Below are 27,608 nucleotides of genomic sequence, written 5' to 3' on the forward strand. Positions count from 1 at the left end.
GGCAACGTCTGACTCGCTGAATCCGGTCGCACTGGTGGATGCGTGACGGAGCCGGACACAAGATCATGGTACTGCTGCACAGTCTGTGAACTGTCAACCATGGGGACGCGAGGAAGTACAGCGTCAACCCGAAACTGTCTAGACTGTCTGGGTTGTGCAGTCAACCCCCTACCGGGTTGCTGAGGTTGCCGCACTGCGTCACAACAAGTCACCTCTGCTGGTTGTTGAACGTCTTCCTAGTGACACACTGAACGTCCACAACCACCTCCGAGAGTCGTTTAACGTCAACGTGCGACTGGCAACCCACACTGGGTCGCACCGGTGGAGGAACCATCTCAACTGGCGGACGTGAGTAGGATACCTCAGCGTCAACAGGGCGTACAACCAACCGGTAGGAAGGTTGTTGGCTAGAAGGTTCTTCTCCGTAAAAAATCCTCTATCAAGGACACAAGCTTGGACTGCATGTCTTGCAACAAAGCCCATTAGGGTCTATGGGAGCAGGTGTGGCAACAGACGGGGTTAGCGACTGAAGCGGAACCATTTACCATCCCTGGAAGCATTGTTATGCTTTAAATAAAGTCCATAGGAGGCTAAGCAGCTTAAGGCTCCTCTCCAAATGACAGAGTCCTCAAAGGAATATCAGAAGGAGGGAGAACAGCACTTTCTCATCTACAGGAACCATGTCCGAGAAAAGCTAGGTTATCTCAGTGAGGGTTTCACTGGTGCATAAGCAGCAGACCAGAAGGCAACGTTATGTAACTGCTTGACAGTCTGTGAACTGTCAAAAACTGAACTGTCAACCGCAACAGGTGCGTGAGGACATACAGCACTGGTGCATTAGTAGCAGACCAGAAGGCAACGTCATGTAACTGCTTGACAGTCTGTGAGCTGGCAACAACCAAAGCTGTGTGGGGAAGCCTCAACTCCTGACTGACTAGTCTGCTGCGGGCGAGTGGCGGAAACCACAGTGGGTTGCGGAGGCTGACACACCGTGTCAAAACACGGCAGCTTGTGGTAGCTCATGCACGGCAATGGAGTGCTCCGTGTCTGTGGGAGTCAGCATGCGTCTGGCAGGGTCGACTGCGCATGGGTGGAGGAGCTCTCACAACAAGAGTGTGGGAGCAGGCAGCCATGCTGGGCGCACAACCGTGGCAGGCTGTAGGCCAACGGGTGCATCGTCAACCTTCTCCGCAGTCGGAGTGTGGGAGCAGGCAACAACCAAAGCGGAGTGGTGGTGCGTGGTGGGGACTGCCGTGGGTTGCGGAAACTAACGCATCACGTCAAAACACGGCAGCTTGACTCCACCTTCCCACTGCTGATGCGGTAGCTCACGCATGTTAACGGAGGGAGCCGCACGTCGGCTAACGTTAACATGCGTCTGGCAGGGTCGATTGCGCATCGGAGGTGGAGCTCTCCGCAGCCGGAGTGTGGGAGCAGGCAGCCTCAGCGTGAGCTGGGCGCAAAACCGTGGCAGGTTGTAGGCTAACGAGAGCAGTGTAAACCTTCTCCGCACGAAACTCCTGCAAAACCGCAGCTAACTGAGTCTGCATAGACTGCAGTAAAGACCACTTAGGGTCTACAAAAAACGGCAACAAACGGAGCTACTGTCTGTTGTGACTGAGTTACTGCCTGTTGCGGTACCACCTTGCCTCTCTTGGGAGGTGTGCAGTCGTCGGATGACTGCAGCGAGTCCGAACTGACCCAGTGGCTACACCTAGGCCGTTGGACTTGCGCGGAAGGGACCGACTTGCACTTAAAAAGCTGCAAGATTTGGTCCATGGTTTCTACGAGAAACCTCTTCCACAGACGAGGAATAAATGAGCTCTCTCGTCTTTGTGTGGGTGGGGCGATCTCACGTCGGCAACGTGTGTAGAAACGCCCGAAACCACGGAGGGAAAAACGTCTGTTCGTCGATCAAGGCCTGTGGAACCCATAAGTCGTTCGACATTACTTCTCCCCTGGGCTTGGGAGCTTGTAAGAGGTCCCGGACTAGGTGAACAACTGGCACGAACAGACGAACCCTCGGACGCAACACTGTAACACTTTGCACATATCACTTTATCACTTTTGATTTTCTGTTTGCACTTATTTCACTGAAATCGAAACTTTAACTGATTTCTACCTGAAACACGCAATCCTATCCTTCATTAAAAGGTAGTAATTGCAAAAACAGTTTTACAATGCAACAGAAAAACATAAATAAAGATAAAGAATTCAGTGGCTGGAAAAGAGACTAAACACTAGATCAAATAAACAACGTTTACAATCTCTCACCGCATAAAGCCTGGGAACAAGAATAAAACTCTAGAAACGTTTTACCTTCTTCCCCTACAGCGACTAGGGAGAAGAGTGAAAAAAAACGAATTCAGTGGCTGGAAAAGAGACTAAACACTAGATCAAATAAACTACGTTTACAATCTCTCACCGCATAAAGCCTGGGAACAAGAATAAAACTCTAGAAACGTTTTACCTTCTTCCCCTACAGCGACTAGGGAGAAGAGTAAAAAACGAGAACAACGTTACCCGCTTGAACGAAACGTTTATTCTCCTCTCTCTCCCTCCGTCTCTATCTCTCTCTCTCTTCTCTCTTGACTTAGCACCTGAGAGAAGAGCCCAATTATATATCGTTAAAACATGTTATTTGCTAAAGGAAAAAACTGAAAGGTTTCCCAAATAAAAAGTTCCTTTATTTAGAATTTAAACCATTTAAGCTAAGAAAGAATGAACGAAACGCTAGAATCGGTTTACTCTTACTGCAACGTGAAACCGTGATACACTCTCTCTCTATCGTAACGATAGAGCGCATGTTGAACGTTCTGAACGTCAACAACTGCGGAGACTAAAAAACTAAACGTAGGTTCATCTTTGAAAACAGTACGAGACTTTCAAAGAAATTCTTTCATAAAACATTAAAATTAAAAAAGTATTGAATTCTTAAAAGGTTAAATACGATATGACGGGCTCAATGTTAATAAACTTCGGTTCCAAGTAAGGACCGCCTACTATTAGGAAAGGTCGCATATAAACAAACATAAAAATTAATTTTTATAAGTTTATAATAAATGGAAAGTTAATCGAAGAGGCCTATAAGGGCGGAGAGATATAAAATAAATAGATCTATAACTTGTTGAGCAAAATTACCAAAAACCTAAACACACTTCCGTCTAAGGGAAGGGTCGGCCATTTAAAAGTGAAAGAGAGTCCATACTCTCTTCGTCACCATAATTAAATCTATCCAAAACGAGTTCAAGTTTTGAAATGAAGATAAAACCCCTGCATAGCGAAAGCTCAAAACTGGAATAGTGTACTTCACCAAATCGTTGTGAAAACAAATCCAGTTAGGGACGGCGTATTTAGTAGGTCTTGCCAGTGGCACGACAGAGGGAAAATTGGTTCTTTGTTGACATCGAGTACTTGAGTACCTACTTGACAGATGGCGCTGTTGATGTACACCCCCACCTGTATAGCGATCGCTGGCGTATTCCGCCCGTAGGTTTTTTTCGTCGGGCAGCAGGGATGCAGCTATATGATCATCGGGTAAGTTTAATATTGAAAAATTTATTTTATTATGAAAATATAATTTATAAACATCTGACTTACCTGGTAGTTATAAATATAGCTGATTGACACATTGTTGGAATTTACCTAAGAGTTAATAAACAAGCTTAAGGGTTCGTACCTGTTAAGGAAGCTGACTTCAATGAATTCCTGCCTCATTATGTCCACTTTCCTTAAGAGATCCAGCGATCCACCCAGGGGGCTGAAGACCTCTAGGAGCTGTCAAAACGGTGTATAACCTCTATGTGACAGGACCTCCTCCAATACCCTTGTTCCGGGTGCTCCCAAGGAACAAACTGACCACCTGACTATAAATCAATGATTGTGTACTGCGTCCAATCTCCACAAACAACCATAAAAATACAACAGTTCCAAGGGAAGAAAAAGGGTATTAGGTTACGGGAGTGTAGTGGTAGATCCTTCCCCCACTACTGCACTCGCTGCTACGAATGGTCCCAGAGTGTAGCAGTCTTCATAAAGAGTCTGGACTTGTTTCAAATAGTGTGAGGCGAACACAGATTTGCTCCTCCAGAATGTCGTGTCCATGATGTTCTGCAAAGACCTATTCTGCTTGAAGGCCACAGACGTTGCCACAGCTCTAACCTCATGTGCCTTGACCTTCAAAAGCTTGAGGTCCGTCTCACTACAATGAGAATGAGCCTCCCTTATTAAGAGCCTGATGAAGAAGGATAGCGCATTCTTAGACATCTGTAGCGAAGGTTTCTTGACTGAGCACCAAAGTGCTTCTGACTTGCCCCGTAAATTCTTCGTTCTTTCCAGGTAGAACTTCAGGGCTCTTACTGGACACAGGACCTTCTCTAATTCCTCTCTAACCAAATCCGAAAGGTTCGGAATCTCAAAACTTGGGCCAGGGTTGTGAAGGGCGTTCGTTCTTAGCAAGAAAACCTAGCTGTAAGGAGCAGATAGCCTTGTTATCTCTAAAGCCCACAATTTTGTTGAAGGCATGAATTTCACTGACAATTTTGCTGTCGCCAAACTGACCAAAAAGAGTGTGTTCATGGTGAGGTCCTTAAACGAAGCTGAATGTAAAGGTTCAAACCTGGTACTCATTAGGAACTTAAGGACTATGTCTAGATTCCAAGCTGGCGATTCCTGATGTCGTTTCAAAGGATTTGAGAAGGTCCTGGAGATCTTTATTATTGGACAGGTCCAAATCCCTATGCCTGAAGACGACCGCTAACATGCTCCTGTATCCCTTGATGATTGAGGTCGAAAACTTACGCTTACAGAAGGAAGTCAGCAATCTGAGTCATAGAGGTACTGGAAGAGGAAACAGTTGTTTCTGCACCATTCTCTAAAAACCTCCCACTTGGATTGGTAAACCTTGATGGTAGAAGACCTCCTTGCTCTCGCAATCGCACTAGCTGCTTCCTTCGAAAAACCTCTTGCTCTCTTGAGTTTTTCGATAATCTGAAGGCAGTTAGATGTAGAGCTTGGAGGTTTTTATGGTACAAGACATTTCATATTTTCACATGGCGACAGGAAAGACTAGTAATTATTAAGAATTTGGTATTTCAATTGCCCTACTCTTGGTACCATCAAACTGTCTTTCCTGCCGTCCAGTCTTTAAAGATGGGTAGTTTGGTAACTCCTCCTCCGTCCATATGCTTTACTCGAGCGAAAACGGAGACGAGGAGCCAGGCAGCCCGGCCGTCCGACAGTGTCAGAGAAAGAGACACAGAGAAGAGAGCTGAGACCTCACTCACCTGGGAAGGTTCCTGCAATTTAGACTCTTCCGACATGCCTGTCTTAGGCTAAAGGCTTTTATTGGGATCCCTGGTCTACGTCACCCTCTTGTGAACATCTGCAAAAATCCATCTGCAACGCCTTTGTACATGGTTCGACAATGGTGAGTACCAAGAATATATAGGGCTTATTTTTAAGGTTATCATTGCGAACTCTCATTGCCTTGTGTTGTCTATAAAAGTTTTCCTGTCTGTCATTTTTAATCTTATGAAGATTTGTATTAGTTTTTTGTGGTCAATATGTTTTATACATTGTATTCTCTTGTCCTTTCAGGTGATTTAGCTCTCGGACTAGTAACTCTAGCTTATTCATAAATTCACGTTGTTAACACTTGGGTAAGAGAATCGTCTAATACATTAATGTTTCGAGTGGTTATATTTATGACGGATTGTCTCCTATATTACGACCGAGCAAATTTATATTAGGTTTACCGTTCATTTCAGGATGGTGTTCGGTTTCGGTGTATCGGCCCTTTTATTTCCTTCCTGATACTAATGTAAACCTCAGTTGCTCAATTGTAAGGTAATTTTAAGTGGGTTATTATTGCGATGGGTATATTCTTCTACATAAATGACCATGACTTTTAGATACTAATCTTCCTGAATATTTCTTTACAGACAGCGAGCGAAGCAGAACGAAGGAAACGCCCTACGATCTACGTGAATTGCCTTGTTCTCCAACCAATTGTTTGTAACTACGTTACTACGTCATTTTAAAGGCTTATTTATGTAATAAATATCATATCTAATTACATTTTTCCTTCCAACCTTTATTTCAAATCACAGATTTTTTATGGTGTTCTGCTTAGGTACCTTCCTAAGTGGGGTTGTTTGAGAAGATCTACTCTCAAAGGGAAGCTTCTCGGTGTGTCCACCATCCATTCCAGTACTTCTGTGAACCACTCTCTTGTGGGCCAAAAGGGGGCCACTAGACTCAATCTGGTTCCCTCGGGCGACACAAATTTTTGCATCACTTTGTGCACAATCTTGAACGGTGGGAACGCGTACACGTCCAGATGGGACCAGTCCATGAGGAAAGCGTCGATGTGAACTGCTTTGGGGTCTGGCACTGGGGAACAGTAAGTCTCCAGTCTCTTCGTGGTTGCGAACAGGTCTATACAAGGACGACCCCAAGTCTGCCACAGGCTCTTGCAGACTTCCTGATGAAGTGTCCATTCTGTAGACAAGACTTGACCTTTTCTGCTCTCTCGCAGTCTCATAAAAAGACCTCGAGTGGGTTCTGCCTTGCTTGCCTATGTAGGCCAACGCCGTAGTAATGTTGGAGTTGACCTGTACCACTCTGTTCAGGACTGACTCTTCGAAGCCTTTGAGGGCTAACAGGACTGCCAACAGCTCCTTCTGGTTTATGTGGAGGATCTCTTGATCTTTTGCCCAGGAACCCGAGATCTCCAACTTTCCCAGTGTTGCTCCCCACCCCGAGTCCGAGGCATCTGAACACAACACAAGGTCTGGGTTCCTCTGTTCCAGAGAAAGACCCTCTTGAGGTTTGACGGGGTCGTTCCACTACTGAAGGCATCGCTTTGTGGATTCTGAAATGGGGATACATTTCGTCTCCAGCTCCTTTCCCCTATTCCAATGTAGATTGAGGTGGAACTGAAGAGGGCGAAGATTCAGTCTTTCCAGGGAGACAAACTGCTCCAACGAGGAAAGGGTTCCCAGAAGACTCATCCAATCCCTTGCAGAACACTTTCGCTTCTTTAGAAACCATTGAAGTTTCACCAGGGCTTGTTCCATCCTTGAGGTAGACGGAAAAGTCTGAAAAGCTCGACTCCGAATCTCCATCCCCAAGTACAGAATCTCTTGGGATGGTGTCAGTTGTGACTTGTCCCTGTTTATCAGAAGACCCAGTTCTTCTGATAACTTCATCGTCATCTGCAGATCCCCCAGACAGCGATCTTAGGAATGAGCTCTGCGTAGCCAGTTGTCCAGACACAGGGAGGCTCTGATACCTCTTGAATGCAGCATTCTTGCTACATTTGACATTAACTTTGTAAAGATTTGAGGCGCGGTGCTTAGGCTGAAACAAAGAGCCCCAAACTGGAATACCTCCTCTTTGTACATGAACTTCAGGTATTTCTTGAAGTTCAGATGGATGGGGATGTGAAAATACGCATCCTAAAGGTCTAATGAGACCATCCAGTCATCCTTTCTGACTGCTGCTAGGACTGATTTCGTTGTTTCCATAGTGAACTTTGTCTTCTGTACGAAGAAGTTGAGTGCATTCACATCCAGGACTGGTCTCCATCCCCGCGAGTTCTTGGGAACCAGGAACAAGCGGCTGTAAAATCCTGGTGACCGTAAATCTCGCACCCTCTCTATTGCCTCCTTCTTTATTAAGAGCGACATTTGCTGTTGCATCGCCTGTATCTTTGATTCTTCTCTGTATCTGGCCAAGAGGTCTATCGGAGTTACTACTAAAGGAGGTTTCCCTAGGAAAGGGATTTTGTATCCCTCCTTGGGATACAGAAGTTGGTTAGTCTGGCTCCTACCGCTGTCTGAAGGCGAATGCAGTTAGACCCTGCTTCGACCTGGTCTTGAGCCTCTCCTCTTCGCTCTCCTTCCCTCGGGTCTGGTACTACCCCTGCCGAATGATTGCCCGCGAAAGGGCTGAGAAAACTGATGGAATGGTGCTTCCTCCTTAGGCTTACGACTCGAGAAGGATGTAGGCACTCGAGAAGGATGTAGGCAGAACCTTCCTTGCTATCTTAGACAGTAAATCCTGTGTGGCCTTTTGGGCTAATGCGGAAGAGACTTCTCTGACCAGTTCTTGCGGGAAAAGGAGCGAAGAAAGAGGTGCATACAGTAACTCCGACTTCTGCATGGGTGTAACCCCATTCGCCAGAAAAGCGCACATTTGGGCTCTTTTCTTAAGGATACCCGCCGAGAAAAGAGCCGCTAACTTGTGGACCCGTCTCTCAAAGCCTTGTCCATACAAGATATAATGTGGACGAGGCCTTTTGTGTCTACATCCTTCAAATGAATACACCTTTTTCCCCAAGGCTCCTAGAGTCCAGTCGAGGAAATTAAACACCTCGAAGGCTCTGAAAATGCTTTTGAGAAGGTGATCCAACTCCGAAGTCGACCAAAACACTTTAGTTCTCCTCATGGCCGTCCGACGAGGGGCGTCCACCAGACTCGAGAAGTCCCCTTGGGCAGAGGCAGGGACTCCCAGGCCGAGAGCTTCTCCAGTCTCGTACCAAACGCTCGATCTGGATGCTAATCTGGTCCTTCTTAGATTACATCCAGTCCCCCATCATCTTTTAGGCTCTCTTAAATGAGCGAGACAACACCATCTTCATAAAATGGGACTCCTTCGAAGCCTTCCTGAGTGTAAACTCTAAAGGCGGGGAACGAGGAGCAGCAAGAACAAGGTTTTCAGGAAAAACTTCAGAAAAAACTCTCATGAGTCTTTTCAAGTCCGCCGACGAATGTTGGTTTTTCGGGTCCTCTTCTTCCGACACCTCCTCTAAGGGATAACTAGGGGAAAGGTGACAGTCATCATTCCCTTCTTCTGACAGGTCTCGTATCGAAGTAGAGACGTCCTGCTTCCTTGGAGTCAACTCCTTTTTATCCTGACTTCTGGCGTCATGGCGTCCAATATCATGACGCCTGGCGTCACGGTGTTTCAAACCTTGACGCTCGAAGCAATGACGTCCGCGATCTCAACGTTCGGTTTCATGACGTCCGAGGTTTTGACGCTCGGCGTCCCAACGTCCAACTTCTTGACGCTCGGCGTCATGACTTCCAGCTTCCCGACGCTTGGCATGATGTTCAACTTCTCGACGCTTAGCTTTCTGACGCTTGGCGTCAAGGCGTGAAGATTCTTGACGCTCGGCGTCTTGGCAAGCAACTCTCTTCTTGTCTGTGGGCTGGTAGACCTTCATGAGGGAGGAGAATTTCTGCAGCATATCTTGCAGTACACTTAAATTCGGAGCAACTTGCTGCTGTGGACAAACAGGAGACGCTGCTTCCTCAACTAGTTCTCCCTCCACATCACTCAAGGAAACCGCAGAACGTTCAGGAGACGAGTACCAATCCGAAGGGGGAGGAGGAGCATGTACAGAGATCATACCAGCCTCCGATAACTGTTTATTTCCAACCGATGGGGATGGCCGCCTGACATCTTCCAACTTCCTTTTATCTCCTACCGAAGTAGATGGCCGCTTGGCAGGAGAACTTTCCTCGGAGCAGGAAGAAAAATGCTCCAATGGCTGCAACCTGGCGCCTGAGGCGTCATAACACGACGCTACTCAACAGCGGAAATCTTCTCTTGAGAGGTCTCGATGTAAGACGGCAGCCCTGTCTGGGCGCTGCGTCATCCGACGAAGAAGAAAACACTTTTACCTCGCCTTTCCCATGGCGAGGGCGAGCGTCCTGCGAAGCGTCAACAGGTACGCTTGAGGGGACGACTGCTCGGGAGCTAACACCTCTCGCCTTCCCGTCGACATTTCTTCTCCCAGGGGTTGGGAGCTTGGAAGAGGTCTAGGGCTAGGAAAATGACAGGTCCGAACAGCCGCACCCTCCACTGCACTGACTTTAGCACCGACACTTGCACTCTAACTCTTTCACATCGGACCATAATTTAGTTATATCTGCTGCGAGCGACTCCACTCTCTTGCCCAGGGCTTGAATGGCCACCATCATGTCCTTAAGAGTTGGTTCATTAGCTTTAACAGTAGTGGGATCTGGAACTACCACTACAGGGGAAGGATCAATAGGTTCGTTATCACGGGGAGGGGAACAATCCCTAGAAGAACGAGACAAACTTTAACTTCTCCTGATCCTATCCCTTTCAAGCTTATGAGTGTAGCAATCATACTCCAACCACTTACTCTCAGTCAGAATTACACTTTCATCACAACGATCATCCAATTCGCAACATTTACCACTACATTTCACACAAATGGAGTGGAGATCTAGAGAGGCTTTAGCAAGCCGGGTCTTACAACCTCTCACACACCTTCTAATACTCGAAGAAGAGTCAGACATTATGAAAAAATCGAAAGAGAGATCAAAACAAGCAAAGGTCAAAACAACAATATCTAATCGGGCCAAGAAAATACCAAAAAACAAATCCAAAACGAGCGAAAGCCAAAGCCAAAGTGTACTTCACCAAAATAACTGCAAATAACACAGGCTACAGCGAGCGAAATTCCAACGATGTCACCGGTGAGGCGGCAGGGAAGATCTGAGGAATAGTTGGAATGGTTCCAGGTACCTGGGTAGAGGGCGCACAGGTGGTACACCTGGCTACCCAATCGGCGATTGCCGCGAGTTTTGAAATTCTGCCGTGACGTCAGGGACTAGGCTATATATATAACTACCAGGTAAGTATGTTTAAAAATACAAATTACTCCAAAAACTAATGATTTGTTCCTACGCGAATACAAACCCTCGTTCTTTAATATGAGTTTTACCCTTAGGAGGGAGAAGTCCTATAACCAACTGGCAGGTTTACATTCCTGGGAAATGCCAAAGAACTTTGGTACTGAATAGAAACAAAAGTGATGACTCATATCATCCTCATAGACATGAAGATGAGGTATATGTTAGGATAAGTCCCTACTATGGACTGGTAGATCAAGGAAGAACCTATACCTGTATAATTGAAGTCAGTGATTTTATCATTATGGAAGCATTATAAACGACATAGCGAGATGTTTTCGTTGTCTTTGCCTCTTTGACGTGATGAAATTCTTTCCAAAACAAAGGAAAACAGATGTGAAAAAGGGAATGTTAGAGGAAAACAAAAACGTGAACTAAAACGTGTACAGGTATTAATTTCTGGCACTGTTGTTCTGTTGGTTCTTTATGCATGCTGCATAAGATTTTTCATAACTCTGACCATCCTTTGCATCCAGATATTCACAGAACGTACCATCCTGTACTGTGAATATAAAAAGATGAATCATTTTAATGAAGTTAACATGAACAAATATTAAGGAAAAAAGAATATTAAAACAATTTAGATGAATTATAATAATCAAGTTAGGATATGTTGTTTAAATGTACGGTCATATGAGAACGCGGGTGCATACATTTGTCTATCCTCCCCTTCATCCAGGAGGATAAGGGAGATCATTCTGAACAAACTTATTGCTTAGAAACGTTGCTTGATCATGTGGCTCAAATGCATCTATCATCTGGTCCAACAAATAATGGAGTAACTGCTGCACCATAAGGAAGAGGTAAAAAGCCAGTCGATCTTACCTTCCCTTCTAAACTCACGTCATAACTGTCAATTTTTAGGCCCAAAGATGACTATTTTCAGCTAAAAATCAATTACCACATGATTTTCACCTTTACAGTGAGCCCTCGCTACTTCGCGGTTCGACCATCGCGGATTTTTTTCATAACGCATGTATATACATATATCGCGGATTTTCCGAAAATTTCGAAAATACCGCGATGTGACCGATGGTGCGAGATTGGAGAAAGTAAGGAAAATTAAATCATGATTGATTTCAATATAAATGAAACTTTGAGGAGCAACAAAGATATCATTTGTTAGAGAGATAGAGAGGGGTAAGGAATGGGAGGTAGTGAAAAGTAGCCCAGAGAGAGAGAGAGAGAGAGAGAGAGAGAGAGAGAGAGAGAGAGAGAGAGAGAGAGAGAGAGAGTGCGGGTGTGCGTGTTGTTTTAAATGTAATAAACAAAAAAATTTTATAGGTTATAACACATTGGTGCTTATGTAATATCAACTGTATACTGTAGACGGTTTGAATAAGTTAAGAAATGGTATAAACGATACTTTGTTAGTGTATCCGTACACTCTCAAGAGCGGAAGCTAGACGTCAGCTGATCTAATCACAGCCAAAAGTAAAACAAAAAGAAGTCAACAATACTCAATTTTTAAAACGCACCCGAAATTTAAAAACAAAAGTACACGCTTTCTTAATGTGCAATTAACTATTTAAAGAGAAGCAATTTTCTAGAACAAAATGATGTTTCCCAAAAAATAGTGGTTTGCTGATGAAATCGAATGCCGTATTTTTAGCAACGATTGAAATGGATGTAAAGTCGGCATAATTTTTTCGTTTCGTATTTAATTGACACTAAGAAAACTAATTTTAGTTTCTTCATCTATATGTAAGTATTGTATAACACGAAGAGAGAGAGAGAGAGAGAGAGAGAGAGAGAGAGAGAGAGAGAGAGAGAGAGAGAGAGAGAGAGAGAGAGAGAGAGAGAGAATCAGCTGTTGTAATGAATGCCGTGTTTTTCTTTCGTGAGAATTTCATCGCCACAACTAAAACAACAACATACTGTACTGAACTTTACAGTATTATACAGACTACTGTAATATGATAAAGTAAAATATTTGTAATAACCTATTTTATATGAAATGAGGCAATTTTTTTTGTTTAAAATTTACATTTACGTACGTAAGACAACTCTCTCTCTCTCTCTCTCTCTCTCTCTCTCTCTCTCTCTCTCTCTCTCTCTCTCTCTCTCTCTCTCAAAATGTTTTCCTGCTTTGCTACGTATGTATGATTTTATATAGATACGGTAAATAATATTTGTAATAACATTTTCTAAAAGCTTTTACTGTAATATCATTATTTATCACTTTCATCATGCGCGTTAAATGCCTTCGTTTGTTTACTGAGCGTACTTTATGACGCCGTCGTTTCAGGCGGCGTCATAAAGAAAAACATTTCATTTGGAAGTCCTAAGAAAAATTAAGTAAAACATTAGTAATAACAAAATCAACATACTGTACTGAATAATCACTATAATCGATGCAAAAACTAACCTATACACAGATGTGTAAATGCGTTTGTTTCTTCATTATGATCAGAAATAAACGTAAACAAAACAGTGGTTGCCATTTTTTATCGTGCTTTATGGCGTGTTTAGGAAACGCATGATATAAAATCACCTTTAATATTTGTGCCTGTTTTAGTTTAGGGTACTGTAGTACATGCATTAAGTGTTCTGTACATTAAAGGGTAGTTTGTTAACAGTACTACGTACAAGGGAAGGTTTTAAAAGTCTGAATATACATGTTAAATAAATACGTAAATATGGTGTCACTACTTCGCGGATTTTCACCTATCGCGGTCGGGTCTGGAACCTATCTACCGCGATAAACGAGGGCTCACTGTATACAAATTCCAGGCTTGGGTTAAAAAAAGAAGAATGGATTATTAAATCTTTTACCCCCAGGCTATTTGGAAATTTCCAACCCTTAACCCCCAAGGAACTCCACCAAGGACTCACTTTTCCGTTGTGCTGTCATTTTTTATATATCTGTAACACCAGGACCAACCCCAATAAATATGGCTATGACTGTCTTAAAACCATCCTTTAAGTAGATCCCTATAGCTCAAAAAGCCAGGGTATCAACACCAACAATGCAGTCTATTAAAGCCAAATGCTTCATCTCTTACACATCAGGTATATCAACCCATACCTCAAAGTAATTCACTATACTGTACCTAAAAACCGTAATTAATCCCTATAACAATACTGTATCACTGTGCTGTACTACAGTAAATATAGCACTTGATCTGTACTTATTCACATAGTATACAGTACTGTATAAATCTAGAATACAACTATGCTAGTCATCAAATACTAGAAAATATTCTAAAATTCACCACAATGTAAAGTAGAACACAAACCATATCCTGCAATGAAATTTATAGCAAAGAGAATTAAAATAAAGTGGTTCCCAATTCAACATGATATATAAAAAAATACATCATGGTTATCTAGTATTTTACAAAAGCAATAAGAAAATTCCATTTTAAAGAGGATTTAATTGCTAAATGTATATTTTTATTGAAAGAATAAAAACATCAGCTACTTACTGATCGATTATATTTACCTGTTCTTTCTTCAGAACACCGAATACACCGTTATTGAGCCATCATAAAAATTAATGTTCTTGCAAACATTACTTGCATGTTCCTTTCCAAAACTAGCTTGGGTTAGGTTACTTCACTGGCATAAAAGTTCATATCTTGCTGGATCATATTTAACAAGTAACCTGGAATATACAGAAAAATTAGAAAATGCACATACAAAACAGCTTAACCCTTTTACCACCAAAGGACGTACTGGTACGTTTCACAAAAGCCATCCCTTTACCTCCATGGACGTACCGGTACGTCCTTGCAAAAAAATGCTATAAAAAAGGGATTTTGACGAAGGAAAAATCTATTTCTGGGGAGAGACCTGTGGCGCCCGGTGAAAAGTCCTTCTTGTATGTCTTTTCTGATAAAACCTTCCAATTATACCAGAGAAAGATAAAAGCATGGAATGCTGAGGTTACAACCCTCGCGCGAGCACCTTTTGGGTGTCGTGTATAAAGCAAAGGCGCGTGAAATCCACTATTCACAGGTTGTCTTCCATTTAGTTAATTCCTTCGTCAAAGGGATGGGCCGATACAACGGCCCTAGACACACCCCCATCGCCGCACCACCCACGCCACGACGCGAGCGCCATCTGAACAACATCCTTCTGTAATGGTCATGACGGCTTGGAAAGGAAAGGGTGGGATCGTGTAAAATAAAGGGGGAAGGGTTTCACCGGGCGCCACAGGTCTCTCCCCAGAAATAGATTTTTCCTTCGTCAAAATCCCTTTTCTGGGTCGATCTGTGGCGCCGGGTGAAAATGTACCAGAGAATGCCTTCCAAGCCCAACAATAACTAATTTAATGAGGGGAGAGAAACAACACCATGTAAAGAAAATCATAAATAATTAAGGTAAACAAACATGATAACAGGGAAGCCTCCGAGTATCAGAGGAAACATGCTACAAAACTGACATGGCTAAGAATATCCCAACCCTATAATAACGGTAATCAATAATAGTTACAAACATAACCTAATATGTAATAAACTTAGGGCTAACGAACCACCAAGGAAGCGGCGTTGTGGTGCGAGTGGCGGGTAGGAGGGAGAAGAAAAGAGATGGATGAAAGGAAGAACAAAAGATCACTGGGGAGAGATAAGGCTCCCAGCTGCAACTGTTGGGTATTTAAGAGCCTGTAAGTTCATTAGATAGTGGCGTTTGAAGACCATAGGAGATTCCCAACCCGTGAACTTTATAAGGTCATCAAAGTCCATCTTCTGGGGGAAATGATCCCGGATTGGCTTGTTAAACGAAGTATAGGATCTATAGCCTAATACCACGTATGGGAATGGTACCTCCTTGTTCTCTGATAAACAAGGGGCCAGACGATCGGGTAGCAGTCGTGGCTAAAAAGGCCCTGAGAGTGGTGACCGGACATAGAGAAGTATCTTGGAGAAGAGGAATAACTTTCCAAGGGGACCACCTATTTTGGGGGTTAACGGCCGAATCATATTGGCGAATTGTCGAGTCCCTTTTGTCTGATTCGATGAAGAAATCGTTTTCCGGTTCAATGTTCGCGTCTCTACGAGCTGCCAACTTCCTGTAGTCCACAAAGTTAGGGTTTTGGACATCCTTGAGTAATCTGACACAGTGAGTTTGGAATACTCGGGTCAGTTTGAGGAACGGGATCCGGATGGGACGGAGTTTCCACTCGAGGAGGAGAGGAAACCAACTGTTCTTGGGCAGTGAGGTGGTACTAAAGCCACTGCGCCCCGGAAGGAGCGCAGTCGGTGTTAAAGTTTTTAGAAGATTCACTGGGAGAGATAGGGAAATCTTCCTCTAATGGTTCCAATCCCGGGGTAATGCGTCCATGGCATGAGCCCGAGGGTCCAGGATTGGGGTCACATAACAAGGAAGTTTGTGATTGATCTGAGATGTGAATAGATCTACCTGGATGCCTGGAACGAACCTGAGTATCCACCGGAGTGAAATTCTGACTCCAGGGAACTCGTCCTGGATAGTGAGCCCGTTCTCACATCCTGGCCTCCCGCTAGGTGAGGTGCTGACAGGAACCAGTTCTTTTCTGTTGCCCAGGCGAAGAAAGTGACCAGGATCTGATTCAGGTTGGGTGACTTGGATCCTCCCCTGTTTCCGTAGTGTACCTCGTCTGTGCTGTCTGACACTACTCTGATGTGGGTCGACCTCGGAGGAGTCTCTCTCTTCAGGGTCAAGAACACTGCCATGGCTTCGAGAACATTGATATGGGACTGTTTCATGGCTAGTGACCAAGAACCTGAAACATCTGATGTTCGGAGAAATCCCCCCATCCACTTAGAGACACGGCTGAATGGAATGTCACTTGTGGAGGTGGGAATTGTAGAGGAACCGCTTTGGAGAGGTTCTTCGGTTCGGACCATGGGCGTAGTCTCATTTTCCCGACAGAGGGGATCTTCGAGACCTTGTCTTCTTATAGGTACTGTAGCTCTCTTTCTCCAAAATCGATTGATGTCTTGAGTTTGGCTTTTATTAGGAGATCTGTTACTGAAGTGAATTGGGAAAGGCCGAGGATACTTTCTAGGCTCTTTGGACACCTGTTTGTGCTTGAGAAATTCTTGATCTTGGAACCTATTCCTCTTACTTTTGGAAGGGAGAGACAACGTGTGCTTCGAAAGGTCCCACTGAATGGCTAACCATTCTAAGTGGCCTGATGGTCGCAGGCGAGACTTATGGAGATTGACCCAAAATCACAGGTTGTCGAGCGATCGAAGTAATTCCTTCGTAGCTCTGTTGCCTTCTATGGCCGGCCGGGCCCAAATGAGCCAACCGGCCAGATAAGCAATGATCTGTATCTCTTGGTTCCTGAGTTGTTCTAACACTGCCTCTCCCAGTTTCGTGAATATCCTGGGATCAATGTTGAGGCCGAAGGGCATGTCTTGAACACAAAGGCTTTCCTGCTTAGGTGGAAACCCAGATAAGAAGAGAAGTTTCGAGCTATAGGCGCAAGCTAATAGCGGTCGGTAAGATCTACAGAGGTGGTGACGGTCCCACGGGGAAGTAAGGTCCGTACCTAAGAGATAGTCGTTTGATTGCTTTTTCTTGAGTAACCCTGTGGTGTACTCTTTCAGGACGGGAGTGGATTTCTGGGAGAAGGTCACTGGCGGAGGAGGAGGACCTTGAGGCCATTTTCATCTCAAACCGTTAGAGACTATGCTATGATCCCACAGACCGAGTCCAATGGTCACGAAAGTGGTAAAGTCTTCCCTCTACCGGGACCACCGCGTTGTGAGGGAGTGAATCTAGGTCCTTCCCTTCTCCGAGCCCCCTTTTTCCTAGGTCCGCCTTGATGTCGGGACTGTCTTCTACTCCTGTAGCTTCCTCTCTGGTGTCCATGAAAGGAGCCTGAGGGTTCGGATCTAGGGCTGCATGCAGGCAAAACATCCCAACAGAGTTGGGCTGTGTACCTGGGGAATCAGTGAGGTAGACCACCTGATGATGGGGGGTCAGATACAAAAGCGTCGAACCAGAGGAAGGCTGTGATGACGAGTGGGAAACCGACTATCGATTCCTGTCGGATAGAGGTCTCAGACAGAACGTACTTCCCACAACTGACCCGATCAGACCAACAAACGTGTAGGTCGAACTGGAAGGGCAGAGCCTGGAATTATCGTACCCCCCTGGCTGACAACATCCTGGTCCAGACAGATCGGGCCTGCCCTTTAGGAAATAATACCGTTACCTTCGGTACCTTGTCTAAGCTAACCAAGGCAATCTCTTTCAATCGAACGAATCCGTTGAATGGGAATTCTAGTACCTGGGAGTAAAATCTAGGTCCCCCAGAGGGAGGACGTCTATGCCCTCCAGATTTATGGTACCACCTATATCCGAGTTCCTGAACGGCACTGACTCACCACCATACCTTAGAGCTGCGTCATAGCCCCTTGGATTTCCTTAGAATGTGTTGCTTTTAGCCGTCACAGTTTATGCAGGGTAACATGAAAATTAGGATCCTTTAATGGTCCTAGGTCGGTGACGTAGGTAATTGCAAAGCTGAAGGCTCAAAACTCATCCCCACATACCTGCCCGTCCATGGGGTCGTTGTCCAACCTTAGAGAGGACACTCCGAGGAGATAGGGACCTCTAGATGGAGCATTCCTTCCCAACTTCGATACCCAAGGGTGGAGAGCCTCTCTTGCAGGCCAGAGAGAATCATCATCATCCTGATGGGAACCATGCAGGCGAACCTTCTGTAACACGAAGGGGACATAAGTCTGGATGTTCCTTGAACTTTGGTTAGCGATCCTATTCACAGGCTGGGATCAGCTGTATAACTCTTAAAAAGCAATTTTAAAGACAAGTTATTTAATGTATTATCTTCTGGGGTATAGTGCGACACTTGTATTCATGAAATGTGACACTGTTGGCGCATTCGCCACTGGGTGGAAATTTATTTCTATATGAACACTATGTTGTATGGATATTTATCCATATCTAGACATAGTTAGAATTGACTATGCATAAATATAGGCATAATTAATGTATTTCTATTTGAACACTATGTTGTATGGATATTTAGCCATATTTAGACAGTTAGGATTGAATATGCATAAATATAGGCATAATTAATTTAATTCTATTTGAACACGATGTTGTATGGATATTTATCCATATTTATACATAGTTAGAATTAAATACATGCATAAATATAGGCATAGTTACGTTCATAAATAATTTTTTTTTTTTTTTAAATCCTTCCCTTTACAGGTAAAACAAAAGATTGGCCACCCGTGGTCTGAGTGATCTCCGACTGTACCGGATCTCCGGTAACCATCCCCGGTACAAACAAAGGTCCGTCATAGTGACAACGTGAACCAGAGGAAATCTAATATTAACCTCAATGCTGATCGCCTGTACGATATCCGGTTAAGCCGGAGATTCGATGAAAAGGATCGTAATGACGATATTGTGATTATTCATGAAAAAGGGTTCATACCCTGATTCTGATCGTCTGATTGATCTCAGTTTGTACCGGAGAACCAGTGACAAAGGTCCGGCAACGTGAAAACGTGATCCTCACCGGTACGATAACATTCTCTAAAACTGAATGTCTGTGTTATCTCCAGTGAAGCCGGAGATTCGATGAAAAAGGGACCGTAATAATGAAACTGTGAAATCCTCATCGGTATCACATTAACTCCGGTTCTGGACGTCTGCTTGATCTCTGTTTGTATGGGAGATCCGGTAGCAAAGGCCAGTCCCCGTGAGATCGTGACCGTCACCGGTACGATAACATTAACCTCAATGAATGTTTGAGTTATCTCCAGTGAAGCCGGAGATTCGATGAAAAAAGGGGCCGGAAAGGTGTAATTGAGATCAAACATGACAAAGGTTCGTGTGCAAAAAGGTCTCAGCCGGAGTCTGAGTGCCGGATTTCACCGTTGCACTCCAAATATCTGACTAGTTCTCACCCAATGAGTATCCATTATAGCGGCGTATAACTCAAGGCGGAGCTAAGCATAACTCAAGGCGGAGCTAAGGGTGTCGGTATAAATCGAACCCAATTAATGACTCATACACCAACGTTCCTACTAATAGTGTTAGCTATATTAACAGTAACCACATCAATAAAACGTGTATAACATTAAACGTACTATCATCAACTCTGATAATAAGACGAGGCCTGAATAACTCGTGAACGTATAAAAACGGAGAACGGGAAAATCACCTCCCTTACTCGAGCTAATAAACGAGCACCCTATGCTCTCACTCTCAAGGTTACATAATAAAAGCTAACATCACACAATAATATAAGGAAAGTAAAAAACTGATTGCTTTTATTTTATTTTTATTTTTTCCTTTTTCATTTTTAGTCATTGTAATAACCAAAAACGAAGAATAACGACAACGTAACCAATAAATAAGGATATAGTCTAAATCGAGCCTTCCTGGGGCGAGTACAAACTAACAGACTAACAGACTAAATCGCAAACGTTTAAATCTCTATTCGGCCAAAACCATTGTTGGCACTATAATATCCAAATGTTTGTATATTTGTAATTTACCTAATGTCTGTTAATGACATAAGGATAAATAACTTAAAGCAATCTGCCGACCTGCGAGGGTCGGGGAAGCAGTGACATGCCCTTAAAATAAATATAAACACCAGCCTTAGCTAAAGGCAAGGCAAATATAAGTGTTAAGTGTATGGGCGACCTCCGGTGAAGCCGGGGCGTAATGAAATGTCCTGAATAATGCAGTCTTAGCCAAAGGCAAGGCAAATATAAGTGTGAAGTGTATGGGCGACCTCCGGTGACGCCGGAGGATAATGAGATACCCTGAATAATTCAATTGTGGCTAATAATTCAATTGTGAAGATATAAAAGCCAAGCCGCAGCTAAAGGCTAAGGCTTAGATCATAGCAAAGCATATTTACAAACTCCGGTGAGGCCGGAGGGAGAAGAAAGGTCCTGAATAATTATTGTGAATAAAAACACAATTGTAATAACAATGGCTATTGTGGATATGGCCGTGGCCTGAGACCGCAGTAAGGGCCACCGGAGGGTCGTATCTAAACAATATGAAGCCCGTCCCATGCAGTAAACAATATATAAATATAACAATAGAACGAAAGTCATTGAGAATCCCTCAAGCCGGAGTAGAACTCAAGGCGGAGTGGAAAACGTTCATAAACTACTCCCGAGCCGTAACGGGGAGAGGACGAACACGGACCAAAATAACGCTAACAATTGAAAAGTCACGAAAAATAAATAACTCGTAAGTTATCATCCACCCCGAGGGGGAGAGGTGAGGGAGGGAGAACCCGTTGACCGCAAAAAACGGAAAACGGGAAAACCGCTCAACCACCAGAGCAAAGAAAGAAAACGAGAGAAAGGGGTAACTCGTGACTGCGAACAGAAAACGGGGACCCCAATCTCTCGCTCTCTTGGACACAAAAACAGGACTAAAAATCACACAACACTATTATAAACGTATAAAATAAAAATGTACATCCATATAACACTACGATCGAAGAATAGCATCTGCTAAAACTTTAAATAAATAGCACAGTCGAGTGACGAACGCCTCGGAGGGGCGGGCACTAAACAAATACAAAGCTAAATCGCTATCTCGTTCGTAGGCTGGACTTACTAGCAAAAAGTACCATGAGCATAAATACACAAAAAAAATAAAAATAAAAATAATAACGGTTCTAAAGGCATAAGGCCAGGGACTTAACCAAGAACCTAAGTGACAGAGTACTAAACGGGCAGACAAAGATGAATTCCCAACAAGTGAACAAACAATGGCCGCATATTTTTTGATAATGTTTTGAGAAAATTCAGGCATTTTCCAAGAGAATGAGACAAACCTGACCTTTCTATGACAAAAATTAAGGCTGTTAGAGCAATTTACAGACACTATACTGCAAAATGTGCTGGGAAAAAAATAACCCCCTGGGGGTTAAGGGTTGGAAATTTCCAAATACCCCGGGGGTAAAAGGGTTAAATGAACAATAGCATAGTACAGTATTAATGTGGCTTATGAGGGGCCGTATATATTAGCATAGCATAAAACTAATTCCAAGAATATACAAAAAAGCCTTTATTAAATTATACCACTAACTTTTTGATGACTAATTTCCTCTTAAAGGGTTAAATATTAAAATATTTTTCTTCATCAGCTGATTTTATGGGATTTAAGAGCGAAAAGGCTTTTCTTTATCAGCCACATGACCGAATATAAATTTGTGGTATTAAATATGAAAGGAGCTTTATCTAGACTAAATATTTGACATCCAGGATAAATAATTACAGTACAGTATTACCGACTCTTTTCATTATTAATCATTATTCATCCAGATGGGTTAACAATATTGAATCACTACTACTAACTAATGGCATCCATAACACTTCCAAAAAAGATATTCCTTAGTCACAAATAACCAATTCAATATATAGACTAACATTGGGTTTTCCAAGTCTTGAAACTCTGGGGTCAGTATGAAGAGTATTTCAAATACAAAATATCCATGAATCAAGAGGACAACCAGAGAACCAACCAAGAAACCAAAAAAGATAAAATTGACATGACTTGGTAATAAACCTAGTCACGAAGTAGGATAGATGTGAGAGAGGCAAGAGAGCGTGCTGGAAATAGGAATGAATGGCGAGCGATTGTGACGCAGTTCCGGTAGGGCCTGCTGCTTCCTCCGGTGCCTTAGATGACCACGGAGGTAGCAGCAGTAGGGGATTCAGCATTATGAAGCTTCATCTGTGGTGGATAATGTGGGAGGGTGGGCTGTGGCACCCTAGCAGTACCAGCTGAACTCGGCTGAGTCCCTGGTTAGGCTGGAGGAACGTAGAGAGTAGAGGTCCCCTTTTTTGTTTGTTTCATTTGTTGATGTCGGCTACCCCCCAAAATTGGGGGAAGTGCCTTTGGTATATGTATGTATGTATGTATGTACGAAGTAACCAATTCAATATATAGACTAACATTGGGTCTTCAAAAGTCTTGAAACTCTGGGGTCAATATAGAAAGTCCCTCAAATACAAAATATCCCTGAATCATGGGGACAACCAGAGAACCAACCAAGAAACCAAAAAAGATAAAACTGACATGGCTTGGTGGGAGCCTTTGTAGGGTGACGGCCAGATCCGTTTTCATTCATAGAAAATGGGAATATTATAAAGTGGGGTGGACTGTGGCCGTCATTCTAAAATCGAGTTCGTAGAAAACTGGAATATTCTGAACTGTGGCCGTCGTTCTAAAAACGATTTTGGCGGGAGAAGCTAACTTAAAAAACCCACCTAACCTATGCTAAAAGCCGTATCCTTACCCAGGGGGGCTTCGCCCCCCCGGACCCCCCCCCTTACCTACTACGGGAGCGAGAAGATTCATGGCCGGAGTAAGAACTCGAGCCACAAATTTTCAGGTAATTTAGGGTTTTCGGCAAAAAACATAAAAGTGTGCGTTTAAGCACATATTTAAGATCCGTAGACCATTTCCAAACGTTTTTATTCAATACAAGATAACAGTCAAAGCGATTATAAGCAAATTAGGACGCTTGGCCGTAGCGCTACAAACTACTCGCTTGGTGATACACGGGTATCAGAAACTACCACATATGACCCAATAGATTCTTGTTTAAAATTTCAGCAAAATTTATAGGATATTAGATCTATTAATGAAGCACTATAGAAAAATAATCCTAGACTGCCCTGCTATCCTTCTTGAAGGGAAAAACAAGTCTATTGCAGGATATCAAGTGTAAATTATAAGAGATTCTGGTCTAGAAATGCTATAGTCTACTTTTGGCACAAAATCCTTCAGTCTCATCTTTTCAAGAAAAAGCTCTCAAACAACTGGAGGAAATCCATACAGAGCCTGGAATAAAATGAATACTACCAACATATAATAACCAAGAACGGGAGACTTTTTCAATCAGAGAAAAAGAAGAACAAGGAATCTATGATTGTGAATTTGCTCATCATACATGGTTAGTGATCAGAATATTACAGAATTAATGTAGATAGCTACAAAGGCTTCCATTAAAATGAACTTCTCATTTATTTCCAAAGGGAAATGTCTTAGAACAGACTGTCAAATGAAAGATTATCTCGTTGGGAGCTTCCTAGTATAATTTTCAGTAAATCTAGATTTGAATTTTTAAAATATAAATGGTTACAAAATCATACCCTTTCCTAAGGTTGCCTTCCTGATATTTTACAATATGAAAACTCTCAAGCTAAGATCCCTTGTTTACTGAAGCTGATTTCAAATACATTTGGTCCAAGGAAAATTTTTTAAAAGGCTGTCTATGAGAGTTTACAGTATGTAAAAGGCCAATATTAAATGCAGACTTGAATTATTCAAGTTTGTAAAAATGCCATGTCAACTTGTGTAGTCTTTGCCTTCAAAGTCTAGATACGGCACAAGAATAAAATTCCTCATAAAATATCCATTCTAAATGGAACCTCTATCTGCAGATCTTCCACATATATGTCTAAACATGTATTCATGAAGAATACTATGAAATAATATCTGATAAAAAAGCATTGATGGCATTTCATCAAGTCATGTTACTCTAAGGAAATCGGTTAGTTTATTAATTGCACTGTATTTCCGTAAAATCGGTGGAAAAGCATAGACGTCCAGGCCAGCCCATGGATATTAAAATGCATCCTCTAATGACACTGCCTGATGCAGAACTGGTGATCAGGAACTTTGGAGCTTCTTGTGGAGTCTCGTCACAAAGAGGCAGATCATTGGGATGCAAAAATAAGTCAATAGGCTCCTCACCCCTTGAGGATTAAAGGACTACTCCAATCTGACCACTTGTCCTTGTCGAATTAGGGTGTCGCCGATAACATTACTTTTAATGGGAATGACTATTCCCGACAGTTCGACTGCTTTGTTCAGTGCCTACTCATTAGCCAGCATCGCCAACTTGATCAGGTGCTTTGAAACATACAGTACTGTACTTCCTTTCTTGTTGACATATACTACTACAGGTGGTGTTGTTGCTCATCCAATCAACAGAGTGGCCAATCAGATCTTACTAGAATGACTGTAGTGTCAAGAACGCTGCTTTCAGTTCCAGAAGGTTGATGTGCAGGCTTTTTTCTTCTTGTGACTAGCGACCTGCGATGAACTGGCTCCTTAAATGGACACCTGAACTTTCTTTTAAAACATAGAATAAAAGAAGCAGCACTGGTGAAGGGCACTCATTCGAGAGATTCATATCCTTCAGCCATCCATCTTGATCAGACATCACTTCTTGTTTCATTGCTGGCCACTATTTCCTAAGACATCACTCAAGTGACTGCTGATGTAAACTGCAGTAAGGGATGAGTTTCTCTGATGATGACAGATGATCCAGTAAGTACTGCTGACGTGCTGGGAAATGTTAATGGCGTAGAAAAGGGCATGCTACTCCTGTGACTCTTGAGACCCAATTATAAGATAGAAAGACTCGTCCACTAACATCTTTTGATATTCCATCCTCTGTTAGGGTATGATGCTGAATTTTTCTAGATTTACCACGATCCCTAGATCATGGCAGAAGGAGAGAAGTTTGTTCTGATGTTGAAGGAGTTGCCTCCATGAGAATGTAAGGATTAGCCAATCGTCCAGGTATCTCAGTGGCCGAATCCCATTGGCATGCTCCAAAGCAGATATGCTTGTGAAAACTAGAATGAATACTTAGGAGGCAGTCAACTGTCCACAGCACAGAACTTTTAACCCTTTTACCCCCAGGCTCTTTGGAAATTTCCAACCCTTAACCCCCAGGGGGTTATTTTTTTCCCAGCACATTTTGCAGTATAATTTTTTTTAATTGGTCTAACAGCCTTAATTTTTGTCATAGAGAGGTCATGTTGATCTCATTCTCTTGGAAAATGCCTAAATTTTCTCAAAAAATTATCAAAATTATGAAAAAAAAAAATTTATAGCCTTTTTTTGCAAGGACGTACCGGTACGTCCATGGGGGTAAAGGGATGGGTTTTGTGAAACGTACCAGTATGTCCTTTGGGGGTAAAAGGGTTAATTTGAAGATTGATGAACAGGGATCTGGGAACATGCATCTCTCAGGTCCAGAGAGCTTATAATCATTCTCCCCGATGGCCATTCTTACTGTACTTGCTATATCAATCTTGAATACATTTTGTTACATAAACTTGTTCATGGTGGAAGGGTCAATTGCAGGTCTCCAGCCTCTTGTTGATTTTTCCATTAGGAATAGACAACAGTATAAGCCTGGAGACCCATCCAAGACTACTTGTAGTGCATCTTTTCCCATCATCTTTTGGGCTTTTCCTTGAAGAATCACATCTTTCTGAGAATTCTGGTGGTATGACGACAATCTTGCTGCCACAGTCTGAGTGAGAGGAGAACGAGAGTTAGAGAACGGGAAGTGGTATCAGTGTCTGAGGACCTCCACTGTCCAGTCCTCTGCCCTGTAGTAATGCCCTTTGCCTACCATAATGGGTTATAGCCCCCCTTCTACCCCTTCCCCTTATGCACTGGACAAAACAGGGATGTGAGAGTTGTAGTGAATCCATTGCTCTTTTAATAGACTGCATTGTTGATACCCTAGCTTTTTGAGCTATAGGGATCTACTTAAAGGATGGTTTTAAGACAGTCATAGCTATATTTATTGGGGTTGGTCCTGGTGTTACAGATATATAAAAAATGACAGCACAACGGAAAAGTGAGTCCTTGGTGGAGTTCCTCTACTTTTCCGCCGTTCCTTCTACTTCTTTGTGTGGAAAAAAAAAAGAACCGAGCTCTGGCTAATTAGGACGTTTCTCGAAGCCAGAGCCTCTAACCTAAGGAAGGCCATAATTTCCTTAGGACATCGCCCATGTCTGCATCGTCATTTCAAAGAACTATGTCTTAGGTTCACCTACAGGAGAATGGGTACAGTACTGTACTTGTGTCTTTATGGAAGACAGGTAAACGCAAATCGCTCTGGGCTTGCCTTAAGGTTACATAAGTATCGTCATCCTTTGTCGCCTTCCCTTTGGAGGACACCGACAGCGAAGGATCAGAAGCCAGAGTTCAACCAGGAGAATGATGGGGCCCTGCGGATTTCTTATACAACGAGGATGACTCAAAAGGAGAAGAATCTGATTTGCTTGGCGCTCTCTCTCTCTCTCTCTCTCTCTCTCTCTCGTCTTTGCACCAAAATATTTATACTCCTGCCACTAGGAGGACAATGACTTACATTTCTCATATGACGGAGACTGTAAGCAGTCATGACCTCTGCATAAAGGGCACAGCAGATGGGAATCTACACGGACAACTTGCTCATGACTGTTACGCACCGCCTGACAAATATTCCTGGGCATGACTGCATGCCTAAACATGGTTTCTCCATTTAGTAGGTAGTAGGTTGGCCAGGGCACCAGCCACCCATTTTGATACTAACACTAGAGAGTTATGGGGTCTTTTGACTGGCCAGATAGTACTACATTGGATCCTTCACTCTGGTTACGGTTCATTTTCCTTTTGCCTATACAGTCCCACACCGAATAATCTGGCCTATTCTTTACATATTCTCCCCTGTCCTCGTACATCTGACAACACTGAGATTACCAAACAATTCTTCTTACTGTACTGTAATTGTTCAGTGGCCACTTTCCTCTTTGTAAGGGTAGAAGAGACTCTTTAGCTGTGGTAAGCAGCTTTTCTAGAAGGGCACTCCAAAATCAAACCATTGTTCTTTAATCTTAGGTAGTGCCATAGCCTCTGTACCATGGTCTTCCACTGTCTTGGGTTAGAGTTCTCTTGCTTGAGGGTACACTCGGGCACACTGTTCTATTTTATATCTTATTTCTCTTCCTCTTGTTTTGTTAAAGTTTTTATAGTTTATAAAGTGATATTTATTTTAATGTTGTTGCTCTTCTTAAAATATTTCATTTCTCCTTGTTCCCTTTCCTCACTGAGCTATTTTCCTTGTTGGAGCCC

The 27,608-nt window shown here is 43.1% G+C and overlaps 1 protein-coding gene across 6 annotated transcripts in view; it reads right to left on the bottom strand.

Moving 5' to 3' along the window:
* The window catches only part of LOC137635571 (uncharacterized), a 68,638-nt gene that overhangs the window by 21,719 nt on the left and 19,311 nt on the right, over window positions 1-27,608 (bottom strand). For 3 of the 6 annotated variants that reach the window (XM_068368035.1, XM_068368033.1, XM_068368034.1), the window contains exon 2: window positions 14,176-14,337. The exons of 2 other annotated variants lie outside the window; for them this stretch is intronic. The gene's annotated coding sequence lies outside the window, so the exon portion shown is untranslated. Of the gene's footprint in view, window positions 1-14,158; window positions 14,338-27,608 lie in introns of all 6 variants that reach the window. One more of the 6 variants, XM_068368037.1, reaches the window with a different exon arrangement.

Source organism: Palaemon carinicauda, unplaced genomic scaffold, assembly GCF_036898095.1.
Source record: "Palaemon carinicauda isolate YSFRI2023 unplaced genomic scaffold, ASM3689809v2 scaffold142, whole genome shotgun sequence".
NCBI lineage: Eukaryota > Metazoa > Arthropoda > Malacostraca > Decapoda > Palaemonidae > Palaemon > Palaemon carinicauda.